Source organism: Ixodes scapularis, unplaced genomic scaffold, assembly GCF_016920785.2.
Source record: "Ixodes scapularis isolate PalLabHiFi unplaced genomic scaffold, ASM1692078v2 PGA_scaffold0__279_contigs__length_252992795, whole genome shotgun sequence".
NCBI lineage: Eukaryota > Metazoa > Arthropoda > Arachnida > Ixodida > Ixodidae > Ixodes > Ixodes scapularis.
In genome coordinates, this window is record NW_024609835.1 from 116358170 (window position 1) to 116382538 (window position 24369).

The window sequence follows — 24369 nt, forward strand, 5'->3', positions numbered from 1 at the left end:
CTTGCGACAGTTGTTTGCTGCACACTAGATCGGCAGGGGAGATCTTCGTCTAAACACATCGGTGAACGCAGAACTACTTGCACTCGTTAAAATCGACGAGCTCGACGAGCTGCTCTCGATCACCACTCCGCAGACACCGGCAGCCATGTTAGTTATCGTTTGAAACCGAAGCAGACAGGCAATCTCGGGATATTATTAAAAACAATATTGTCTCCATCTATAAATTATTCGTTTCTGAAACTTAAAATTATGGTCGATTAAAATACTATTCCGTCACGGGGATACAATTTTACAACGAACATTTCGCAGGTCAATCATCTCTCAAATCCATGAGAACCAAGAAAAGGTGCTTAGTTTTGTAAGCACTCGGTACGGCCTAGAGCATGGCTTGCCGACCTAAATTGCGTCTAACGGCGTACATATTGCTAAAATAAATTTAGTGGAAAATTTACGAAAATATATTAAGCCTTTCAGAAAAAAAAAGGGTTCTTAGTATTAGTTTGAAGTGGCACAAAAGTGAATTTCACGAATTTTTTTTTAATGACTCTAGTTCAAAATTTTCGTCCAAAGCATTGTAAAAAAAAATTCAAAATTATAATCATGCGTGGCGTTCTTCTTTAGTGACCAAACAACGTTATACGCCCGCATATTGCGTAATCGTCGCTGGGAGCCTTCTATCTTTCGACTTCATCGGAAGTCTTCAAGTTTTGCAGGAAAGTGAACTCATATATGTTTTTTCGTTTTTTGTTTTTTTTTTTATAGGATGTTCCAAGATTTTACAAATGAGAAAACAAAACTGAAAAGGCTCCCAAGTACAGTATAGCTCTCCTAGACTAAGCAGTTCACGCTTCGCATCGTTTTTTATGCCAATGTTGTCAAGTTACATCTCACACGTCGGGCCTGCATGCAAGAAAGAATCTAATCAACACACGCGTAGTTTGCCAAGTCAACACGCGAGTCTACTGGTCCCTACAGCAGGCGGTACACGAGGAAGGCGGAGCGACAATATTTGCGTAAGAAATAGGCGAAGTTATCGGACTGTTTGCAAGCTCGTCGATATTTTTTGTTCTACTTGTACAAGGCTGCCTGCGAGCTTCGATCTCCAGTGGGTAATCGGAGCTTGCATGGTAGTGCGCGTGTGCCATGTCTCTTCCGCACTTCAGTGCTGTGTCGCGCGTCATGTTTTTTTTTTGTCTGTCCAAGGTACTTGTGTAAAGTTTACTCAATAAGTTGTCTCGTTCATTATAACTTACTAGTAAGGCCTGAGCGGCGGCAGTTCATCAGAACGTATAAACAAGTAATTATGGCCACACACAGCAGAACTGAAGGACGAGGCAGAGAGGTCTTTCTTTGCATATTCTGGATAAAAAGGAGTCAGAATTTCGCCGGAGGGAACATTTCTGGAAATGGCCACCGTGTCGTCTTGCCTCGGCTTGCTATGCCTTTAATTCAATTGCATCACAATATACCGCTACCCAAAGCGTCCTACGCAAAATGATGTTTTTTTCGGCTTGCGGTTATCATTCGAGCAAATTTCAATAATGATGGTACTGTAAGATACGTTAGTCAACCATGAGATAGCTTAGAAGACAAACCTATTACCTCTTTCATTTAGGGCGCATGCACTGTTCCGTGGAGCACAATAACCAATTTTATTCAAACACAAAAGCTGAGCGTGTAAGGCATTTTTGTATGGCCTCTAATGTTTCCCATGTCTAATTATTTACCTATTTTGCAATTTTCGTTTGGATACAAGATCTACATGAAAATAACAAACTTCTACAATTGTTAGCACCTAAAAACACCTTTGTTTAACTATTTTGAAAAGTGTCTGGGTGAGCTATTAGCGCGGTTCCTGTCTACCTGGAAAGAAACATTAGCAATAATACAATCTGAGCTGCGTTAGTGCTGACAACGTATTTTGGAAGGCAATGAATAATAGATAGGGCTGCGGCATGTTTCGCACAAACACCCGGTGCAGTATTTTATTCTAACTCAATTTTCAAAATAATCTTGCTCGTTGAAAGCACCGAGCGTTCAAGTCAACACAGTCAGAACAAACTTGCAGCATGTTTTCTTAGAACCGATACCAGAGCTCCAAAGCATTCTCAGTTTTTGTTCATAAACAGGCACCCACCTGTAGTGCTACGCTTTACGCTCTACAAATTTCAGTCCTTACCATCACTGAGTCGGTAATGCCTGAACTAGGCTTGTTTTTAGAATCCGTGCAGAACTGTTTGTATCGGTTCATAGTGCCACGTGCGTGGGTGCATGACTGAAGAGGAACGAATCTCCGTACTCCTAGAAGATTGGAGTTTACTCTCATTCCGAGTGTAAAAGTTAAGGAGCCCAACACGACCTTGCCGACTCACTCTCCCGACGACCGAGGCGTATCCTCCTTTCGCACTTCTCGCTCGAGACACCTGTCACGTTGAGGCTGCGACACCCGCTCCTGCTTTTTCAACGCTCATTGTTGTTGTTTTTTTTTTCTGACATGAGTACGCCGATTAAACCTTTATTTTCAGTCTACCCTCGTAGAGCCATTTCCATTCGTTACAATATTCTATTTACATCTTACTAAAACCTTCCAGCTTCCTTATCTTGTCTTTTATACTGCATCTTAAAGGGCCATGACTGGGTATATATGCTCGCCAAGGTTTTTATATGTACATGACATATGAGAGCCCAACTACTCAGAACACAATTTGCGCCTCGAAATTCGTTTTCCTTTCGCCCGAAAACCGTCGATCAAATGTGGCCGTTTTGAGTAGCGCTCACTCTCTTCTCCGTTGTCACGTGACGTTTTTTACGGTTTCGATCGACGCAATGACCAAATATAATCAAAGTCGTGGGTTATCGAAGGCACGCACTCAATATTAAAAATACAAACAAAATATGACTTTTTTTTTTTTTTACTTCTAAAAAGCTGCAAATAGGCTAATCGAAAAAAAAAAAGTTGCACAGCTACGCATCTATATTTATACTCTGGATTCTTTTGTTCCTCTACAGTCCAGTTTCAGTTTCGGTTTCAAGCAATTGCGTTTTTTTTTTTTGTTTTTTTTTAATATATATGTGACGTTGTGGAAAAATATTGATTGGTAGTCTTCTGACACCATAATGCATCGCCTAACAAATAATAAAAAAATAAATGTAGGGGGTGTCAGTGTCTCTTTAAAAGCCGGAACCGCGTCCTCCCCCTGCAGAGAGCTATGACGTACTAGACGTTAGAGACCCGGCTCTCTATGGACGCTGAAATCTTCAGAAATGCGGGGCGTGACAGGTATCAAGAATTTTACTATCGCTCAGCGGCCAATGAGATGTAGCATTAAGCACCAAGAACGCCCCAAAAACGAATCACGAAGCAAAAATAGGGAACATATAAGAAGCCGCGTCGCGCGAGTTCCCTTTTTAAGTGACATTTGGCGCGAAAAGGCACTCATACTAATAAATGTAAATTCGACCGAGCGACAGAGCGCCGTGATATACGTCAAGTGTCGGTATAAACAACGCTGCAAGAAGAACCACGCCTTCCTAACGCAGTATTTTATAGATTAATGCCACGGCTCTTGGAATAGCAGACGCTCGACGTATTGAAAAACGCTGTGCCCCCCCCCCCCCCCCCCCCCCCCCCCCCACACACACACACACTGTTCTTTCCGCCTGCCTGTCTCCCGTTTTGAGTTCTCGATAAGGGCACATCGTTTCCCAACCTCGACAACCAGCCGCCGAAGCACGCACAAAGCAAGTCTAAGATGAAGAATGCTCCACGGAAGAGGGTTCGAGCCACGGGGGGTTTGGACGCGGGTAACGAGTGAGACGTGACGGACGCCCGGGGACGGGCGCGTTGCTTCCGGGGGCATCTCCTCTCGCTTTTTGTTCGGCGAGAACTTGGTTGGGGAGGCGACACCAGACGAGAGTCGGCCCAGCCGATCGATGGCTGGCTGCGTTATTTCCTGTTCCGATGGGACTTTCTGCGGCGTCTTCGAAGATTGCGACACCGACTCGTAGCTCCAGTCGGGTCCCTCAACAGAAACAGCGTCCCCCGAACTTGGGTGGACGTCAGGTCCGTGCACATTCCTGCGTGGCATGAATGACTGGCGATGTTATCTTGCTTAAGTGCTCTGAAGATCTGCATTCTCGGACGCCACGTGCTCTAGGACGCTTCATATATGGCGGTAGCCGCATATACTGGGTGTGTTTTTTGTGTGTTCGATGAATGCGGCACTCGTATGTAAAATATAATAATTAAAAGCGCCGTAAAAGACAATATAAACATACAATTAAAACATATTTATAGCATTTATATAATCAACCTGAAATTTGAATATATATTTCCGGAAAATAAATAAGGTTTTATTAGGTACGCGATTTACGCATAACACAAGTGCACCAACGCGTACTGTTATATACTAAAAAAGATACAGAAATAACAAGATAATACCGAACATCACGATATATAAGCAAATTTAGCGAGTGCCACCTATTTGTGACAGCAATTAATTTAGAGAAGCGAGTTTGACAAGTTTTATATAAGAATATAATGTCGTCTTGCTTGGAAACGATCTAGACAGCAGATCTCAATGAGGGGTTCTATGCCAAAAAAGTCTAAAATTAAGAAAATAATGCAAGTCCCATCATCTATGCACGGAAAGGTCTTGAATTGAACATGCTTTATATCCATTTTGTTCTTAGCCTGAGACTGAGGCAGGAAAAGAGGAAAGTTTCAAAGTAGAAGAAAAATGAACCGTCGAGGACACGTCTCTAACACAGCTAAAGACAAGTTTATTTGCTCACCTTCTTATATACACTCCACGAACTTCACCACAGAACCTTCTCGATCTCCAAAGCCAAAAGATAACAAAGGTCTCACATCTTTCCACCACAATTGTCAAACGACCTTGACGTTTTCCACAAAGCAACACACAATAGCTCTCCTCACCCGGAAGACACTTGACTGAAACCTTCGCGTAGACAGTACACTCTCCCCCTGTACTCTCCGGCCCACAATCACAAAGCATCCCGGTAACAAAATATATCAATCCACCTGATACACAAAGGAGTCTCGGGCTAAGAACAAAATGGTTAACATCCACCAGCTCGCCTGCGCAATCACTACATTATCATTGATGCTTTATATCACCCATATAAAGCAAGTCTTGTGATAACATTATACATATATATATATATATATATATATAAAGAAATAAACTCCATGATTTATTTTAACCACACTTTTTCGCGTTTTCTTTTTTTTTTTTGCAATTGGGTAGGGATTCTAATTATGTTTTAATATATTATTTCCAATGTTCGAAAATATCCCTTTTTTATAAACTCAAGTTCCCTCATAATAAACTCTCTGCTGACGCGGTTTTATTTAAACTGATAAATTATAGTATTTCTGCGGTCTTAGCTTGTTTCATTTCGGAGATTAAAATTGTTGAGATCACGGCGGCTTCTTAGAATGTCTAGCTTAGTTTTGTGGCTATTCAGGTCGTCGATCGTAATCGTCGCACATGTAAGGTCTCTTTTTTTTTTTTGAAACGGTAATAATTATGCTAATATGTATCACCTGGGTAACAGCCACTCAAGTTCTTAAACTAAAAACTTTCACTTAATAGTAAGTAATTAGAGAACTAACCCATTAATATATATCAGTTCGTTTGAGAACGATTGCCTGCGTTCAGAGAAGTCACATTTTATGCTTCATGCAGCTGATATTACCTGCACAATAAATTTAGAGGTGAAAATGTGACATTTATAAATAATGTTTTGAGACTAAGGGTGTCAAAGCCGCACCAAAAATGGATAGAAACTTAGCGTATACCCCTGTCAGACGGGAAAGTAAATGTCATTTTGATCGAATGTCATCCACCGCTCGGCGAATCAGCTCGTGATCCTAGTTCTGCATGTGGCGCGTGCACCCGCAGCGTGGCGTATTAAGCACGCGGATTGGCGCAGCTGTAATGTCATTTTGCTTAAATGTCATTTAACGTGCCCGTCTGACAGAGGTATTAGACTATCTGAGGATTTTGATGTGTTGTTCATAACTATTATCAAATAAGGCGTATGAGAAGTGTGCAAGCTTTAAAATTAAACGTAAAATGTTTATTTTTTGTCAGGACAAGTGTGGCAGGCTGAACTTAATATAGGTTCGCAAACTACCTGGCGCAAAGTGAACGTGTTGAAAGGTCTTTTTATTATTCACTGGTGTGACAGGTTGGTTTTTTGGTGCCCACTCATCTGCTGTGCTTTTTCGCAAGTTCAGTTCAAAATTAAATGTTTATTTTTACTGTATATCTATGAAATAATCTCAAAGGTGGATTGGGTAGGTGCACACGCAAACATTCCTTTGCGTGCGCAGGTGTGCGTAAGCCATTCTGAGACACGCTATTAAGGGGTATTTTAACTACTGGCATCAACTATCAAGATATAGTTCTTAACACTTTTCGTCTGTAAAAGAATTAGATTTAAAAAATAAATTTGTGCTTTTTTTGTACGACCTTTGATAATATAATTATTTCCCCAAAATTCCAGACGTATAATTTTATATTGCAGTCGAAACCACAAATCTCAAGTGTAGTATCATCTCAAAATTTTTGAAGAGAATTAATACTTACAATTCCTATGTTTATTTTCCTAAATGACACGGTGTGCCTACGATGCGACAAGACGGATGCGGAGAGGCTTCAGAGGCCAGATTCATAAAAAACCTCTTACCTACGACATCTTAGCTACGATGTTCGTAAAGTTACGATCATCGTAAGATGAGGCGAAAACGGTATTCACAAACGCGTTCTTAAGTGAGAGGAGGAAAGTCACGACTTCTTACGAAGAAACGATGACTTCCGGTGCTGTTGCTATGGCAACGGCGTCTTCGGCGAAACGAACAACCAATTGGAGAGCTAGGCATAGTTCGGAGCACGTGGATTTTTAATAACAAACACAGGCTAACCACTCGTTGATAGACGAGTGTATGTCCTGTCCTGTCTGTGTGTAAATGTTTAGTGTTCAAGCTGATTCTCATAAACACGGGCGGCCTTTCCACCACCGCTTGTCTGGGGTTCGTGTCCGTGCAGTGGTATATAGACGCTAACACGATTTAAACGCTTCGTTGACTGCTACAAACTCGATCGCTACGAAGTCAACACAACTGTCATCGTTGGTAAAAGCCCCGTGCCAGTCGTTTGCAAAGCGACGTAGATGGAAACAAACCGCCGCGGCGTTTCTCGCGGCCTCGGAAATGCAGGAGTGAGCCGACGTTAAAAAAGATACGTTTGAACTACGAGAGTGTCACCACGAGTCACGCAAATACCTGTTCACACTCGAAGCGGACGCGTGCGTTTGATCGAAGTGCTGGATTCAGACTGCGTTTCGGTCAGCGCTTCGGGACCGATCTTCTACGATTGCAACTCGATACTGACGTGACCCTCGGCAAAGAAAGTTTGGACCAGCATCGCGTAGCTCCCACAAAAGGATATAGCTCGACAGTTAAAAATGGCATACTAATAACAAAGTGTACATACCGTGTTGCGAAGGTAATCCATACGGCGTTTATTTGAGCTCTATATCACACAAAACAAGGAGATAGAATCGAGGAGTCCCTTTTCGACGACAGCGTTCGTCACCGCTGCCTCGGAAAACAAGGTGATCGAGATGATGAGGGGAATAGGTTGACCTCTGAAATTTAATTCAGCTATCAAACTATTCATACGGGAAGGGTCCACAAAAGTCGCGTGGGCATATTCCACTCAGCAAGCCAGCCAGTCGTGGGCAGACGGTCTTGGCCAAGGACCGTCTGAGCAATGCTGCGCCGGAACGGGTCGGAGTGCCTGCTAGGCCTATATATTCTGCCGAGCTCGCTTGGTCGGTGGGATTGTTGCCTTTGTTGCCTTTTCCGGGTGTCTGTGGATCCAGCGTTCATGTTCGTCGTGGTCGGTTTCAAGTACTTCTTCATTTTTTTCTTGCTGTTTGAAGTCGGGACGCGCAAGAAGAGCAGGTAGAAAAATAAATGTCCGTTGGCCGTCGGCGACCGAGCAACTGAGCGACGTTGTCGGCCATGTTAATTTGATCGTAGAAAGTGCGTAAGACAGCTTCGGAGCTGTCGTAGGATTCTGTCGTAACCTGCGCAAAAGTCACGACAATTTCGTTTCGGGAATACGGATTTTCTCTCAAATTTGTCGTACGCATTTTTTTCGTCGTAAGTTCGCTTTGAGAATCCGGCCTCTGAACTTTAGCACAATTGGTTAAAATTCTATGGGTGGGTAATGCAGAATGTCTGACATTAGTGATAGCGAATTTGCAAGTTCTATAAAACGTCTTTCGTGTTTGTGTAACTATATATCACTAAAGAAACAACAGGTTCGTTTCTGGAAATGTCTTTCCCCGTGCTCATGTGAGCATATTGCTTCAGGACGAGTCTTCTAAAAGTAGTCAGCTAGAACACAATTGCCTTGTGATTTTTTTAGCCAGCCTTTTCCGTTCTTTTAAGTAAGAAATAAAAGGCGGGTATTTAAGGGGTATACGAGGTAGTTTTATTATCGTACGCTTGTTTCCTAAGGTAAGATTTATGACGTCTATCTGTGTTTCCTCTTTGGTAAAATCGAGGTTATATCAGAATATGTAGATATATTTGTTTGTTTTTTAATCAGCCAGTAACCATCGACTACTGCCCTAATAAATAGACGACGGATGACATGACACACTTATTCGTTAAACAACTCCGCGATACTTACAGCATTGAGTTATTCCTCAAGGATCAACAAAATTTATCTGCCTAAGATATGTATTTAATGCGTCACATTGCATTCTGTTTGCGCATAGCTTCACTTCAGCTGCATGTTCCTCAAACTTTTTTGAACTGCGATTCATTTCTTTAATTTCCTTAACATCTCAATTATGCAAGTTCTTAGATACTGTGGGGGTTCTTTATGGGGGAGGTCCCTCTATACTAATGATCGCCCTATCGGTATGCGCTCCGCCCATCACCCAGGGAGTGACATACAGCAACGAGAAGACAGTGAACGGGTTAACTGTACCTCTCGGTTGCCCGTCGTCGAGAGCCGGTAGTCCCGGCCCGCCGACCCTTGTTGTCGCCCGTCGATCAGAGCTCACAGTCGGGGTCCGTGTCCAGGCCTGCGGATCGCCTTTCCCACGCCAGCGCTGCGTAGGCTGGCTGCCCCGGGCTATCAATGCCCGAGTCTCGCTGCGGAACCACCCCGGAATCGTCATAGCCCAGGTCATATGGCCCGGGCACGCCGTTTCCACCGGTCTTGCTCCAGACCTCGCTGGTGGACCGCTCCGGGGTTTGTTATGGGCCAGGCTAGGCAGCCCCGGCTCCGTCGTTCTTTGTCCAGCTTCCAGCCTCGCTCAGCTCGCAATGTCTCGCGCCAGCTCGTGTCTTCTCCGCCGGCCGCTTGTCACGTGCTCTCTGCCTCGTCCTTCAATCTCGGCTCCCACAATACATAGTCTTCAAACATAGCATGATGTTCCTTGAAACTGACAACATTTTATGCGATCTTCAACACGGGTTTCGACGTGGTTACAGCACAATTTCCCAACTTACTGAATTTACTCACGACATCACTCAGTCTCTCGACATCGGCAACCAAGGGGATGCGATATTCATAGACCTGTCTAAAGCCTTCGATACCGTTCCTCACTCTAAACTTCTGTGCAAACTTAATGTGATACTAAACAACCCTTCCCTCGTTAACTGGATATCAAGTTTTCTTTCCAATCGCCCTCAGTACGTATGTTTAACTCCTCCAATTCTGCTATTGGATATGTCATCGATATGTCATAAGGTGTCCCACGGGGCTCTGTTCTCGGTCCGCTCCCTTTCTTGCTCTGCATTAAAGGGGCCTTCTGGAGTGTTCTGCGATGGTCTATTTATGGCGGTAACTCAATTTACGGGCCCTAAGGAACCTAAATATCATAAAATTACGGCCATGCGCCGTCGATTTCCCTATTAAAATTGCTATCAAAGTCCCAGGCACGCCCCCCTTTCTGATATGACCGCGGAAAATGGAAGGGGCATCTCTTTACGCGTCAGCCAATAGCAAGCGAACGATTCCGGCTTCACTGCGCGTCACCAACGCGGCCGATCGCCGACGCGCGGAGGAATCTCTTGAATAAGCGCAAACCGTCGTGAAGGAGCCCGGACTTCGTGCTCGGCAGTCGTCGTTCGTGGCACCGCACCGTCGCGCTGCTACTGTAATACGCAGTCGCATTCCACAGATGACAAGGAAAAGTTTGACTCGTTGACGTGGAAGGATCGCAAAGCTGGCTTCGGAGTCGGGATCCACGGAAAAAAGGAACACATGTCCCGCCAACGCACGCCTGCAGACGCCCCGGGAAGCAGGCGACCCGACGCGCAGACGCATCACACCCTAGCAACAAGCTCGCGGGGAGGAAACAGAGTTCGCTGGTTTTGGAACGATAATTGCGAACTATGTTTCTCGCACCACAACCAGTTTACGTTTTTCTCAAACTCTAATTTACAACAAACTTAAAAAGTGTTGCGATAATAACGTTCGCTTTCACCACGAGATGCAGCATTTCCATTGGTCAAGTTTTAGTGATGGGCAGGGAATGGGGGATTGTCTTCCAAGAGAAAATAGTCCCGATATATTTCCACTGCCATCTGCTTAATAAATTATTTTGTAATCTAAAACTTTGTATACATATTAACTTGCACCTACTACGCAACATAACAACATAAACAGACGATCTCAAAAAGCTCCGGAGGGCCCCTTTAACGATTTACCACGTAACATCGCCACTAAAATACGTCTTTACGCTGACGACTGTGTCCTGTACCACACGATTAATTCCCCTGAAGACCATTACTTCCTTAACAGTTTGTTCGCAAGCTTCTGCGCCTGGTTTAAGGCCTGGAAAATGACCATAAACTTTCGCAAAATCGTCTTAATGTCCTTTTTTAAGCGTCCTTCCATGTGTACATATTCATTCAATGGCGACACATTAGAAAGAGTTCCTGAATGCAAGTATCTTGGTCTTCTTTTCTCGCAAGACACGTCTTGGTCAAAACACATCGATTCCACCCGTAACAAAGCACTTAAAAAAACTCGGCTATCTTCAACGTACCCTTCGTGTTGCCCCGCAAGAAACCAAACTTATAACATAGAAAACACTAATACGCCCTATTCTTGAGTACGGTTAAACAATGTGGAATCCGTGGAAACAATGTGATATTAACAAAATCGAATCGGTCCAAAAGAAAGCAGTACGTTTTATTTTCCGTCGCTACGACAGAGATTTTTCCCCATCCTCTAACCTTTCTGCTCAAAGCTGAAGTCCTCTTTTCAATAGACGTCACACTGAGAGCCTTAAAGTCCTTTACGGTCTGGTTAACTCGCCACGTCTCACCTCATTAGACGCATACATAAGGTTTCACATAAAGGCATCAACAAGGAGCCCCCATTTTACCATTTTACGCTCGCACTGACATATTTAAATAGTTTTTAAATAGTTTCATATTTTTAATATGAATGTCCACTACCAACTTGCCCAGCAGACCAAGCTTTTACAAGCTTTTAAATAGTTCTTTTCCTAGATCAATTGAACATTGGAATCTGCTACCCGGTAACATCCGTTCATTACCTCCAGACAAATTTCTGTGTGCGGTTGATAGCGGTTGATCCTAATTTACGATGTTTGTTTTTTCTGTCTTATTCAATAATGAATTTTGTGAACTGTGATCCCCCCCCCTCCTGCAATAGCCCCGACGGGGCTGCAGTATGTAAAAATAAATAAATAAAATAAAATATGTAACGATATGTGCTTTTGAAAGTAAGCGTAATTATTTTTGCCAAGTTTTTAAACAACGTATTCAAACAAAAGCACAATAAATTGCGAGAGTAGGCCATCACTTACAGGTGCTGCTCTGCCCTGCCCAAATATGCTATAATGCAGATTAGATGAGGCAAACGTCAGAACTTGAAAACGGAAAGAAAAACCTTGTCAATGCGATCTCAGCTATTCTTTATGAAGCTGAAACACAAAAGGTGTTTCCATTCAAAAATGCTCTCTGGATCGACACGTTAAACTCCCTGATTATTTCCGCTTAAAATTTCTCAAAAATTACGCGAAAGACCGATTGTGGTGATTGCGGCTGAACCCACTGTGTTCCTCAGTATCAGAGCCTCTGGTGTGACCCCGCCCGTACCGAGCGTTAAGAGTGACACAGATGAAAGTGGCCAAGCTCGATATATTAGAATAAGGCCAGGAGTCTCTTTTGCTTTTTCAATGAAACTACAGCGTCTGCGTTTAGCTGAACGATGTTCGCAAAGAATCCTATTTCTCGTGAGGTCCATGTTTATTTTAGAGAGAATAACCATCGTGGGAAACAAATTGAAACAGAATATTACTTTCATAATAAAGTGGTAGATACCGTTCGCAAATTTTTTAAGGTGTCTTTTATGTAAAGCGGATGGTGCATTTGGGTGGTTGCTCGTGACTATGACCTGACACAATAAAGTGGCCCCTCTTCGCCGCCAGAGGTACTCGGCATCAGCCAATCTCAACTGTTGGTCTCAGAGCGCTCTGACATCCAGTGATGGAAGCACGCTTTAAACATTCACATTTGTTACAAGAAAAAAAAATATTTGTGCTATGTGCAATGCATCACTGAGGAAAATTTGCTTTCGTAACACGATTCAATGAGCGCTTTGATAGGTAAAACAGTTCGGCGGAGTGATAGAAAAAAAAAAAAAAAAGAAAGGTAGAGCAACAAACACATAACAGCAAAATTAAAAAAAAGAAACTTGCCTTGTTTGTTTTGTTAAAATCAGGGAGCAGAGAATATGCCTTCGTGTATTAGGCGTGCGTTATGATTTGATATTGTACATTGAGGGGAGCTCTGGGTGGTTTTCGGATGCGCTGCACACACGGCACACTCTTGGGATCTCCGGATTCATTAGAAGGATCGAGACAATTTTAAGTTTTTACGGGGATCGAAAGTGTCACGAGCATGTTTTCATGACAAGTTTTCCCAGGGGGCTGCAACTTTGGTGAGCGCGTGTAGGGCTTTGAATTCTTAGTGCTTTCGAATTGGGAGAAGTTCCTCGTTGTAAATCAAGCAGTAATCGCGCAGAGAGGAGATTTTCCGAGCCATTTGCTCTATCAATTGACTTTTGTCCGAAATATACGCCCACTGCGCTATTCCTTGGTACGTTATAATTCACCTGGGGATGTCGTGAGCTTACGTGGGGAGCTCTGCTTTTTCTGTAACCAGCTGCGCGCGCTGATACTTACCGGCAGGCACGTAGCCAGAATTTTGTTTCGGGGGGGGGGGGGGGGGGGGGGGGGAGGGCCCGCCCATCACAAAATGCTGCATGAGGGGGAGGGGGGAGAGGAGGTCCCAGCAAAATGGAAGATTTTGGGGGGGGGGGGGGCCGGGCCTCATGGGCCTTCCCCCTGGCTACGTGCCTGCTTACCGGCGAACTAAATATGGTGCACAGAGTATGACTTGCCCCCAACAGTCGCCTGCGGACTACGCGGAGCGCAACTTCGTCTGCTTCTTGCAAAGGGGCTGCGATAATGTCCGAATACCGAGCTCTTATTGGCTAATTAATAAAAAGATGAAAGACGTTTACAACTCTGTAATGCCGAATTTGAACGCAGCTCTTGGGCGGGAGGAGGAGGGGAGGGTACGAAGGGGACAATATGCCCCTCCTTCTCACCCGTACCCTCTCCTCCTCCCATATCATCTACTCCTCCCGCGCTCCTCGCCTCTTCCTCCTCCTCCCTCCTCCTCCTTTCCTCCTCCTCCGTCTTCCTCCTCTCTCTTCCTCCTTTCTCTTTCTCCTCGTCCTCCCTTCTCCTCCTCCTTCATCCTCTCCTCCTCCTTTTTCTTCCTCCTCTCCTACTCCCCCTCCTCCTCCCTCCCGCGCGGTGCATTATGGGAAACGTGTCATATCGCAACGCGCGCGTCACCGCGGTGCATTATGGGACGTTTCCCATAATGCACCGCGCGGTTACGCCGACGGTGGCAGCGACGCCGCCCCCTCCTTCCTCCTCCTCCTCCCCCTTCTCCTCCCTCCCGCGCGGTGCATTATGGGACGTTCCCCATAAGGCGCCGTGCGGTTACGCCGACGGCGACGGCGACGCCGACGCTGCTCAAGCCGCAAACGGGCACCTAAAGGCTGCGCTCTGAAAAAGTGGGTAGACCCAAGGCAGATCTAGCATTGGGGTCGACCAAATATCCTTTCAATCAAAACCAATCAGAGCTTGGCGTCTTTTGACGTCACCGCAACTCCTGAGCAAGAACCAGACGAATGGTCTCCGCATGTACTACGTTTCCCTTTACGTCGCACCGCAGACGACGCCACGACTCGATGGAGCCACTCAAGCAGTGACAAAAGTGCATCGTCACGGCGCTCACCGTTTCTTTTTTTTTTTGCCATCAGCTACTAAAACGCCCCCGCACACTGAAGGTGCCATGATCCTGCACCTTTTGATCGAGTGATTGGTTTAGCCAGAGATATAGCAAACCCATAAAAGAAAGCCAGCGCCGTGACGATGCACTCTTTGCGCTGCTTCAATGATTCCATTGCATTGTAGCGACAGCTGCGATCGAATTTAAGTACGATTGTCGTGGACCATGTATGATCCGCCGCGGGCGATCACCTGTGGACTTAGCATGCTGGACTAAGGATGACTGGTCGCCTTCCGTCGCTTGTGGACTACGTATTCTGTACTGACTCGCCACCGACGGTTCACTGTGGACTAAGTATAGCTGGACTAAGTACAGCTCGCTAGCGCCTGTAGTCTGCGGATTGAGTACGATGGACTAAGTATTACATAGCGCTGATGGTCGACTCCTTACTAAGTACGCTGGATTATGTATAACTCGCTTCTAATGGTCGCCTGCGGACTAAGTGTGCTAGACAAAGTATCACTTGCCGCGGATAGTCGCGTGCTAACGCGGGCAACCGTCGGCAGCAAGTCATATTTAGTCCATTTGGTTGCGCTCTAGCTCATCTGCTATACTTCTGGCGCCGAGCAAAGATATCGGACTACGAATTGCATGGTCCAATGTTTGATTTCCGCTGAGCTCCTCGGTCAATCTCTGTAGTTTCGATTGTTTGTTCCCAGTCGGGATTATGTATGCATTTCTATGACTCATTATGTCTTCTACATGCTTTTGATGCATTTCCTGCTGTGCGCTATGCATCTTTTACGTTGCCTTGACCTGCTTACAACCCTTTTTCTTGTCCCACTCGAGCGGTACAGTTTTCCATAAAATCCAAACCATCAACACATTCTGTGTAAAACAAAAAGGCTAATGTTTGGAAACAGTTATTAATTTAACGTGCATTCAATATTGAACACGATACGATATCGGTCATGGTAATTAACAACATTCTACTATCGCCGGAACATCATGCAAGCACGTATCGTCATATCATAGAAACCACAGTAAACTGTAGGAGCCACTACCTTAACTTTAGATCATAAGTGTATGAACACACGTTTACCGATCATAAAAATGACTTAAAACGTCCACAAAAAAAAAAGGCAAAGCAGTTGTGAGCTGTTGTTTCATCGTGCAGGCTTCGCCAATCCACGGTCATCAGATTAACTGTCTCGTAAATGCTAGAAGCAGAAAACGCTTCTCACGTAAATTTTCCCAGTCACTGTAAGGAGAGAACGTCGTCCACTCCGATGTAATCATTGTGCTATCAAAGGCGCAAGCACTTTGTAGACTCATATCTCATCTCCTTCTTACCGCACCTCGCACACAACTGCTATTGCCATCGGCGACCAAAACACATGACCACCATCCAGGTACCACGTGACGTCTGCGGAGCTCGGCACGCCGACGGCAAGAGACGGAGCGCAGGGGAGTGCTCAGGGCGGGAAGAGCTCCCTCACAAAGAGCAAGCCGATTGCGTTACCGAACTCTCCTTCCATCCCACGATCTCGCGCGCTCTGGAAACAGCCCGCGAGAGACACGCGAATTAGCCATTAGGTACGTATAGGCCGGTTTTGGGTGGCGTACTTCCGGCTCGAACGCACGCGAGAATTTGTTCTGTTAAATCATGGCTTCATTTGTGGCAACGCAGTTTTCCGCTTCCTCAAGCGTTTTTTAAACATTCTTATACCCCTGTCAGACGGGCTAGTTTAGTGTCACCACAAGCGAGTGCACTTCAACCCGCCGAAACACACTCCAAGTGTGTTGGTGCTACACGGGAAAACTTAGTGTCACTCCAAAATGATGGCAATAACGATGGGTAAGTAATGGGCACGCAAAATATTACAGTGGATACGCATTCTTTCATAAATAATTTCGTCGTCTTAGAAACACGTTACCACACATTGTTGCGCTAAGTCACGAGCTTTAATCCACATTTAAATCCAACTTGATCATTACGATCAGCCATTACAAGCCAGTGATACACGTCCGCACGCCGGTACAATGCTCATCTATAGGGAGTATTCACTAGACGCCATATTTGTGGGGGCTGTTTAGAGCGCATGCTCAGAACGGGCTCACATCAATAGGCTGCTAAGACCGGCACTCTTGATGGTGCGGAATGCACGTTGCAAAAGAACTGTGGAAGCTCGCCATCAGCACGCGCTCAGAATTCGCGCACACAGCTATGGCCGCCAGTGAATACTCCCTATACTCTGTTTCACTTCATAATGTACCGTAGGAAAGGCTACACGCGCGAGCTCCTTGCTCAGGGCACATCTCGGCGGCACAAGCTCTCGTGCGTTAAGAGTAGCTCCCAACGCTATGAGCTCGCGCTTCTAGCCTTGTCTGCGGTACAACATAAGGTGAAAAGGAGTATAGATCGAAACGAGCAGAAGTAATGATTGAACCCAGGATTCCAGAGTTCTGCAGCTCGAGCTTTCGCTCCGCGTGCTCCGAGCTGGTGTGCGCGAGCCGACTTGGCCACTCGCACGGTGGCCACTCGCCACAACGAAACATCATGGAGTGTGTGGAGGACGAGCTGGAGGGCGATATCCGCGATGTTGGACAGTGGATGTGCGTGATTGGGGCACTTTTCTCCGTGAGAGCCCAACGCCTTTCAGATAAGAGGCAGCCGGACCTGGATGCCGACGCACAGGCAAGAATTTCAAGTGACATCGATCAGCAGCTGCAGGCCAATGCCTTCACCATAGCCGCTCTCATGACCGACAACCTACCCGTGAGCAGTCGAGAACGGTGGACTTTCCAGAGGAACGAACGGTGGTTCGAAGACACCTTGCCCCATTTGGGCGAGTTCCATTTCAAGCAAGCCTTTCGCGTCTCTCCTGCCACCTTCAGATTCCTGGTGGAGTCTCGCAGGTGCCTTCTGGCCGTCGCTGGCCGTCGCGCAGGGGCCAAGGCTGGAAACTAGATTAGCCGCTTGTTTTTCTACAATGTACTACTTTCCGGCCAACAGAAAACAAGTGCGCATCTAAAATTACTCCTATAAAAATAATACTAATTTTACGCAGCGATAATTTCTACTATTATTTTTACTCCTTGAACACTGCTACCGAGATTACACACTCGGTCTGCCGAAACGAGCGTAGTGTGCTCCCCGAACTCACTTCATTGGAAGTGTGTTCTTCGGGCAGGGTTGGGGATTGAGCTCAGGATCACTGGGTTTTCCAGCGCGAGCTTTCTCTCGAGGTACTCCGACCTGGTGGGCGCTAGCCCACTCGGCCACCGATACCCTTTAATAAAGACACGTTAAAAAAATTAGACGTTTACAATTCTCTGTAATGCCGAATTGGAGCGAAGCTCTTGAGAGGAGGGAGGAAGCGTACGAAGTGGAGGGTATGCAGCCGCTCCCCCCCCCCCCCCCCCCCGGTGCCGTCCTATCCTCCTCTCCTATTCCCATCCCACTTAGCGGAAAAAATTCGCTAAATTTCCCGCTAAATTTAGCCGGAAAATTTTCCCGCTGAATTGACGTGTGACCTCACATGACACGACATCTGAAATTTTAAATGTGACGTCGAACGGGTAAAATTTTTCCGCTAAATTAGCGGAAAAATTTTCCGCCAAACTTAGCAAAAACTTTTAACCCAAAATTTAGCGGTAAAATTTTACCCTCGTGACGTCATACGTGACGACACACGTGACGTCACGTGTGACGTCATTTTGGTAAACAGCCCTTAATGCAACGCGTGGTTACGCCAACGCCGCTTAACTCAGAAAGGGGTGCCTAGGAGCTATGCTCTAAAACAACGTTGCATTAATGAACGATTTTTACGCCAATTGGATAATTCTGATCGATCATCGCAAGCCAATATAAAGACGAAGCATATTCAACTTTGGCGTTCCGCTTCGTTCCACGGAAGTCTACGAGGAGGCCCTGACACAGCCTAATCAGATCGTAATTATTGCGTCGTCTCGAATAATTACATGGTGAAACAAAAGTACACTCTATCATTCTCTGCTAACCAAGACAGCCATGAATGACTGACTTTGTCGTCGTCTTTTATTAATTCACCGCTGCGCTAATCTTGATTCAGGTAAGCCTAAACTCCAAGTTTATCCCACTACTTTTTTTGGAATGCCACTCTTCTACATGTCTTTTTCACGAATTTCTTTTTATTTATAAAATAAAACTTACGCAACGCTTTTGATTTCTGTGTTGTTATGTTTTACTGTTGAAACACTCCTACTGATTCCACGCGCTCGATCGAGCGAGGTGAGTTCGCCAAACTCACTCCAAGCGAAGTGCGTTCCTCAGGAAGGAGCCGTGTGGCACACTACAGAAATGACACTAAGGGCGAAGTGCACTCGCTTGTAGTGACACCAAACTAGCCCGTCTGACTATTAGTGAAAACCCCGAGACTGAGGTAATGACAGAAGACGACCAGGAAGAGAAGGACTCATAGGCAGTTGAGTCAATAACAATTTGTCATGGTTGCATGGACATGTCACCGGTATAAGGCGTGTTTCATAAGATTTTTTTTTTTTCAATGTACACGAGAGGGACGTCACATAACGTTAACCACAATCAAGATTAATCGGTATTTTAGTTTTAGTATAATATATAAAACATCAACTATTCAGAAATTAGTTAATATTTTGCTTCAAAATTAATCGGAAACGGCATTTCTGGCAATCTCACTATGACCAGATTTAGACCAGTCCTTTATTCGCTCTGCCTCTCTCGGTTTATAAAAGGGAACCGCGCGTTATGCTTTAGGTTTACATTGCTGTCGACGCCGATAGTAGTCTTAATGTGTATGGTTACTATGGCCTATTATTATGTAGACTATAACACATTCCTTCCTCAAGGGTAGTATGCCAGTTTGTATCTAAGCTGTCAACTTGGCCATTAGCCTTAGCTACAGAGCTTTTAGGAACGAGCATAGAACAGTATTTTTTTTTTATTAATCGCCACGCGGTCGTCATTGTCTGCAGTACAAATATTATCATTCGGAGCAGTAATCCGCTTTGCGACTAGTCTAAACAATGTTCAGGAGAAAAATGTGGCATGTCCGTTAAGCCGGCTTAACGTTAAGCCCTGAGGCATCAGGGAAAGCACGCCCGTAGGAACAGAGGTGACGGGCGAATGAAGATGAATTTCCGTAGGCAGAAAACATTGACAGATTGTAATCTCGCCTTATGTTATTAGTTTTCACATCCCGAGATAAGCAAGTTTACATCACGCCGATTTATGTGTACTATTATGCCTCATTCTGCATCAATATATATTTTATACTAAAAAAATATTCGACCAAGCTTTTCTGGGCAATATGCACGCATAATACTATTGTCGAATTACCAGGATCTCTCAACACCCCCGCTCTTCAAATAAAATCAGAGCGGAGTGGCAGTATTATGGATATTCTGGACTTGATGGTGGTTCACTTATTTGCAACGGTTGCGTTCGCATGCAACCGAATCGACCGTAACGACGAAGACACCGCAACAACCGTCACTCACTGAATGCATCGCGAAGCTAGCCCATGCATCGTTTGCCATCGGCGAACACTTGTTCCGGTGACTTTGTCGTTACGGTCGTTTCGGTTGCAGGCGAACGTAACTAACGCACATCTGTGAACCATCCTTTATGCTCTCTGGTGGGCTATTTGTGTTTCATGGCTTTGCATGTTTAACCATGATGATACATTTACTGGTTATATACATGGTATAAACTCTGTTTCGACCAAAACTTTACCTAATCCGTTATTCTTCAGTTTGGTGTCAAGCCCAAACCAAAACAAGTATTGACTGTATAGCATGCTTCGTAATTTCAAATCCATTTACTAAGTTGAGAAAAGTCGCCAACTTTACTTCACGATCATTAAGAATGTTGTGCGCACCAGCATTTTGTATTTTTATGAGCATGACTTATCGAGCGGCGTCTAGACGATAAATCTGAATTATTTCTACGCTATAATGTCCTCAACATATTTGTTTGCAGTACAGTGAGGCTGTCGCTCCGCAGACGACTAAAGCATCTACATGATATATATATATATATATATAATGGGATTGAGTGAAGATTGACAAGTGCAGCCGTAGTAATATTGAGAACGAAGAGGGGAGAAGGTGATTATTGAATTTATTGCATTAAAGTTAGGGAAAGGGAAAGGGAAAGAGAGCTGGCGAAAAATTGGGCCAGGAGCGGGGATTGAACCCGCAACCTTCGCCTGACCGGGGCGACGCCTTAACCGATTAGACCATCCTGGCCACTGGTTTCGGCGGACTCAATTTCTGACCAGCTCTCTGTGTACTGTTTAGTTTCGAATTCGTTTAACTGGGTAGACGACAACCGTTGCTGATTTAAGGCCCGCGCTATTTCCGACATGCGGCAGTGACGTGACACGTCATCTCAGCTTGCAAGTGTCGGAAAGGGCCCGTCTTCCAGGATATCTAGGGAACCACTCCTCCCCATAGGGACAGGCTGCACCGTATATACAATGGGATTGAGTGAAGATTGACAAGTGCAGCCGTAGTAATATTGAGAACGAAGAGGGGAGAAGGTGATTATTGAATTTATTGCATTAAAGTTAGGGAAAGGGAAAGGGAAAGAGAGCTGGCGAAAAATTGGGCCAGGAGCGGGGATTGAACCCGCAACCTTCGCCTGACCGGGGCGACGCCTTAACCGATTAGACCATCCTGGCCACTGGTTTCGGCGGACTCAATTTCTGACCAGCTCTCTGTGTACTGTTTAGTTTCGAATTCGTTTAACTGGGTAGACGACAACCGTTGCTGATTTAAGGCCCGCGCTATTTCCGACATGCGGCAGTGACGTGACACGCCATCTCATTTTTCGCCAGCTCTCTTTCCCTTTCCCTTTCCCTAACTTTAATGCAATAAATTCAATAATCACCTTCTCCCCTCTTCGTTCTCAATATTACTACGGCTGCACTTGTCAATCTTCACTCAATCCCATTGTATATACGGTGCAGCCTGTCCCTATGGGGAGGAGTGGTTCCCTAGATATCCTGGAAGACGGGCCCTTTCCGACACTTGCAAGCTGAGATGACGTGTCACGTCACTGCCGCATGTCGGAAATAGCGCGGGCCTTAAATCAGCAACGGTTGTCGTCTACCCAGTTAAACGAATTCGAAACTAAACAGTACACAGAGAGCTGGTCAGAAATTGAGTCCGCCGAAACCAGTGGCCAGGATGGTCTAATCGGTTAAGGCGTCGCCCCGGTCAGGCGAAGGTTGCGGGTTCAATCCCCGCTCCTGGCCCAATTTTTCGCCAGCTCTCTTTCCCTTTCCCTTTCCCTAACTTTAATGCAATAAATTCAATAATCACCTTCTCCCCTCTTCGTTCTCAATATTACTACGGCTGCACTTGTCAATCTTCACTCAATCCCATTGTATATACGGTGCAGCCTGTCCCTATGGGGAGGAGTGGTTCCCTAGATATCCTGGAAGACGGGCCCTTTCCGACACTTGCAAGCTGAGATGACGTGTCACGTCACTGCCGCATGTCGGAAATAGCGCGGGCCTTAAATCAGCAACGGTTGTCGTCTACCCAGTTAAACGAATTCGAAACTAAACAGTACACAGAGAGCTGGTCAGAAATTGAGTCCGCCGAAACCAGTGGCCAGGATGGTCTAATCGGTTAAGGCGTCGCCCCGGTCAGGCGAAGGTTGCGGGTTCAATCCCCGCTCCTGGCCCAATTTTTCGCCAGCTCTCTTTCCCTTTCCCTTTCCCTAACTTTAATGCAATAAATTCAATAATCACCTTCTCCCCTCTTCGTTCTCAATATTACTACGGCTGCACTTGTCAATCTTCACTCAATCCCATTGTATATACGGTGCAGCCTGTCCCTATGGGGAGGAGTGGTTCCCTAGATATCCTGGAAGACGGGCCCTTTCCGACACTTGCAAGCTGAGATGACGTGTCACGTCACTGCCGCATGTCGGAAATAGCGCGGGCCTTAAATCAGCAACGGTTGTCGTCTACCCAGTTAAACGAATTCGAAACTAAACAGTACACAGAGAGCTGGTCAGAAATTGAGTCCGCCGAAACCAGTGGCCAGGATGGTCTAATCGGTTAAGGCGTCGCCCCGGTCAGGCGAAGGTTGCGGGTTCAATCCCCGCTCCTGGCCCAATTTTTCGCCAGCTCTCTTTCCCTTTCCCTTTCCCTAACTTTAATGCAATAAATTCAATAATCACCTTCTCCCCTCTTCGTTCTCAATATTACTACGGCTGCACTTGTCAATCTTCACTCAATCCCATTGTATATACGGTGCAGCCTGTCCCTATGGGGAGGAGTGGTTCCCTAGATATCCTGGAAGACGGGCCCTTTCCGACACTTGCAAGCTGAGATGACGTGTCACGTCACTGCCGCATGTCGGAAATAGCGCGGGCCTTAAATCAGCAACGGTTGTCGTCTACCCAGTTAAACGAATTCGAAACTAAACAGTACACAGAGAGCTGGTCAGAAATTGAGTCCGCCGAAACCAGTGGCCAGGATGGTCTAATCGGTTAAGGCGTCGCCCCGGTCAGGCGAAGGTTGCGGGTTCAATCCCCGCTCCTGGCCCAATTTTTCGCCAGCTCTCTTTCCCTTTCCCTTTCCCTAACTTTAATGCAATAAATTCAATAATCACCTTCTCCCCTCTTCGTTCTCAATATTACTACGGCTGCACTTGTCAATCTTCACTCAATCCCATTGTATATACGGTGCAGCCTGTCCCTATGGGGAGGAGTGGTTCCCTAGATATCCTGGAAGACGGGCCCTTTCCGACACTTGCAAGCTGAGATGACGTGTCACGTCACTGCCGCATGTCGGAAATAGCGCGGGCCTTAAATCAGCAACGGTTGTCGTCTACCCAGTTAAACGAATTCGAAACTAAACAGTACACAGAGAGCTGGTCAGAAATTGAGTCCGCCGAAACCAGTGGCCAGGATGGTCTAATCGGTTAAGGCGTCGCCCCGGTCAGGCGAAGGTTGCGGGTTCAATCCCCGCTCCTGGCCCAATTTTTCGCCAGCTCTCTTTCCCTTTCCCTTTCCCTAACTTTAATGCAATAAATTCAATAATCACCTTCTCCCCTCTTCGTTCTCAATATTACTACGGCTGCACTTGTCAATCTTCACTCAATCCCATTGTATATACGGTGCAGCCTGTCCCTATGGGGAGGAGTGGTTCCCTAGATATCCTGGAAGACGGGCCCTTTCCGACACTTGCAAGCTGAGATGACGTGTCACGTCACTGCCGCATGTCGGAAATAGCGCGGGCCTTAAATCAGCAACGGTTGTCGTCTACCCAGTTAAACGAATTCGAAACTAAACAGTACACAGAGAGCTGGTCAGAAATTGAGTCCGCCGAAACCAGTGGCCAGGATGGTCTAATCGGTTAAGGCGTCGCCCCGGTCAGGCGAAGGTTGCGGGTTCAATCCCCGCTCCTGGCCCAATTTTTCGCCAGCTCTCTTTCCCTTTCCCTTTCCCTAACTTTAATGCAATAAATTCAATAATCACCTTCTCCCCTCTTCGTTCTCTATATATATATATATATATATATATATATGTATATATATATATATGTATATATATATATATACAGTAAAGCGCGGCCTGAGTTGCATTTTCCTCAGATGGTACTTCATAATTATTTATTTTACATCTCGACCTGTAGCTTCCACAAAGGAAAAAAAAACCGCTTCATGCTGATTTTTTTGCACCATAATCCTGAGGTTATTTTCATTGCCCAGCCATATATAATTATTACAAGGAAGACGCCATTTTCACACTGTTTACAGAGGAGACTCATTATTGCTGCATGGCTTACGTCAATCTCGGGGTACAGATATATCGTTCATATTCCAACCTACGGCGGTCCTTATCGAATGGCGCTTAAGAAATTATTAACAAATGATTGATACCGCGCTCCTACTCACGTAGGACAGGCAATCTCGGGAAATAAGCCTAGTTT